The sequence below is a fragment of the Hippocampus comes genome, unplaced genomic scaffold (genome assembly GCF_001891065.2).
Source record: "Hippocampus comes isolate QL1 unplaced genomic scaffold, H_comes_QL1_v1.1 scaffold39, whole genome shotgun sequence".
Lineage (NCBI taxonomy): Eukaryota > Metazoa > Chordata > Actinopteri > Syngnathiformes > Syngnathidae > Hippocampus > Hippocampus comes.
Genome location: NW_017842054.1, coordinates 4,198,519 through 4,201,631, shown reverse-complemented (window position 1 = coordinate 4,201,631; position 3,113 = coordinate 4,198,519). Strand labels below are relative to the sequence as shown.

General features: G+C 45.3%; 1 protein-coding gene across 8 annotated transcripts in view; it reads right to left on the bottom strand.

Moving 5' to 3' along the window:
• LOC109509953 (methylated-DNA--protein-cysteine methyltransferase) overlaps positions 1-3,113 on the bottom strand; it is a 25,693-nt gene that overhangs the window by 18,929 nt on the left and 3,651 nt on the right. The window lies entirely within an intron of this gene.

Genomic DNA, 3,113 nt, shown 5'->3' with positions numbered 1-3,113 from the left:
CCTGCTCACGAAAACACATCACAGAGGCTGTTTAAGGGTGATTGATATCGGCATTGCCTTGCGACATTATCAGGCAATAAAGGCTACTCAGGTTCTAATGCAACATGTCATACACGGACGGGCTCCTGTAGTACATTTCTATTGAGGACCTCACAGGCTAAATTGCTTTCGCCCCCACCACTGCCGCTGCCCCCCCCCCTCCCTCCTCCCCCTTTTTCCTCACATCTCAGCCCGCTTGACAGACAAATTGATCAAAGCATTGTAAAATAATATGCTCACAAAATGTCTCGGGGCAGGAGTCCGGACTTTTTTCCTCTCCATTTTTCATCTTAATAAAAAAAAAAAAAAAAATTAAGGGAAAAAAAAAAAAGAGCAGTACGATTTCCTCAGTGTTACGCCCGCGTGAGAGATTCAAGCAGTATTATATTTCATACAATACGCTGTAAACAAAATATGAAGCATTATTTTCCGTCGGGGTGGCCATGCTAAAAAAAAAAAAAAAAAACACAAGAAAAAAAGAAGGGGGGGGGGGGGGGGGGGGGGGGGTTGAGTCTGGTTAGCAGGAGGCTGGTACGTCGGGGCCCCAACTGGGGTTGTTGGAGATGTAATGAATTTGTTCATGTGATGGTGCCTTCAGGGCTGTCGTTAAGACTGGCAGAGAGGAAGGTTGATTTCGGCAAACGTTGCGAAGATCAGTTAGGGAGCAAAAGGGGCTTGAGACGTTTCTATTAGAAAGAGCTGACGGTCATGGTGCGTAAGCAATACTTCAAGGGCGTTTATGTGGCTATAATGGCGGTTATCAATAACTATCTATCAATGCCACCAGCGCTTTTGCTGCTGTTGCTGCAGCTGCTCGGGCAAATTTGGCAGCGAGGAGAAACGACGGCACATTCGTGCGGCGCTCGCACGTCTTCTCGCGATGCATAAAATGTATTTCCCTTATCCAAAATATGGCCTGGGAGATCATTTATCAGCCTGACTCGCTAAGCCCGCTGCACAGTGCACCAAAAGCTGACAAGAGCCTTGTTTAGTATGTCATAAATAAATCAATGGAAATGGCTGATCCCCACTATTAAAGCTACAGGAAGGCTTTTGTGAGATCTACATAGGGAAGCTGATATTTTGTCACTTGATCGGGCCTGCCTTAAAGGGGAAGTCACGTCAAAAAAAAACATTCTTGACAATACTATATTCGATTCGGCCCCACTAGTCTAAGCACGGCACTCGGATTAATATTGCATTTGTGGAATATGAATTTGGAGGGTTTTTTTTCCATCTCAGGTGGCAGCCATTTTGCCACTTGCCGTCAACTGAAAATGACATCACAGCGCCGAAGGGCGAAAGTCACGTGACCAAACCTGAGAAAACAGGTGAACCGTGATCGGTCATTACCCGGGTCTTTGGGCACTGTGATGCCATTTTCAGCAAGTGTCAGAACGAGACAAAATGGCCGCCCCGTGAGATGGCGAAAAACGGGAGGATTTCGCTGTTTTTTTTTTTTTTTTTAAATTCAAATTTCACAAAGCAATATTAATCACTTTGCCGCGTTTAGACTAGTGGAGGGCGCACAGATCATCCACTGCCCTCGATAATTATTGGCACCCCTGGTTAATTAAGATGTGGACTTAACTTTCGAATAAATTCCGTTTTCTCAACAATAGATGACTTTTTTTTAAAAGGAGAAAATCCAACCTTTAATTCAGGTGGATTTTATTCAGTGGGGGGGGGAATCCCACATGAAGAAATAATCCTTTTGCATCAAATCATGTGTACCATAATTATTAGCACCCGTGATGTTAATAGCACATGCCCCTTTTGCCGACAAAACAGCACCTAATCTCCTCCGATAAAAGATGGGAGAGTACCAAGCGAGGGATCGTCAAGCCTTCCTCTTTGCACAATCTCTCGAATTCATTCGGTGACCTGGCTCCTCTCCTCCGCACTCTCCTTGAGGGCTGACGCCACAAGTTTTCAATGGGGTTGAGGTCTGGGGAGGAGGTGGACTCTGTGTCCGGTGAACCATGTGTCCAATTTTCAGCTCGAGTGTATGCTTCGGCAATAAAAACTGAATTCATTTATAGGCTTTTTAACACATTGCAAGCAGGGGTGCCAATAATTATGGAAGGCACCGTATTATTGTTAGAACATTTTTGATGACCGGAGCTCCCCCCCGCTCCCCTTTGCTACCGCGGACTCCTTTTCGCCACACGGCCAAAGCCAAACATTTTCTTTCACAATTTCTGCCCGGCACCTTGGAGAATGTGAGCCGGGCTTCACTTATGACCGACACCGCAAACGATATTAAACCGAGAGATGATCTAGTGGTGCGAATCATTAAATTCATTTGCATATTCCTACTGAACCCGAACGCACAAATTAAAGCCCGCTCGCAAAGAGATGGGAGAAAGGTGCCCGGGCATGGTTATAGGACATCTTCCATCATCAAAATTCCATATTATTAATCTCTTCACTTCAACTCATTAACAACAAGTGGAATGTTTTTTACTGCTTGATGAATTTGAGGCCGTCGCACACAGCCAGGAAACACGTGTTGAGGTAGAATATACAAGGTCATTAATGGGTTTCCATAAATTAGAATTTAAACATAGAACTTCCTATCCGGGTGCATTTGGAAATGGTTTAATTTCCCAAACCATTCAAGGTTATCAAATGCGAAGCTGTGATACATGGATATTTAATTCCAATCTAATCACAACTAATCTGCGACGTCGGGATGTGGACCTGCAGAAATAAGGAGGAACTACGTATTAGCGCCGGGTTTAATCAGTCTCAATCGCTCCAGTAAGACTGTCGACATTCTGACAATTTTGAAGGATGGCCGGGGCGTGAAATGCAATTACATTTGCCGCCGCCGTGGCTGCGTACTCCAAAAGTGCCCGCGCTCAACTTGCTGGGAAACATAAATAAACAGGACCGGCGCCTCGCCCCGACGCGCGCTCCCCAACGTGGCCTTTTGCGACCCCCGCAGACACGGCGCTCTAATCGACTCCCGCGTGAGTAATAAACCGGTTACTTGGGTGAAATTTCAAATACGGAGGGTGAAAAAAAAAAAAGGAGAAAAAGAAAAAGAAAAAAAAAAATCACAAGCGGGC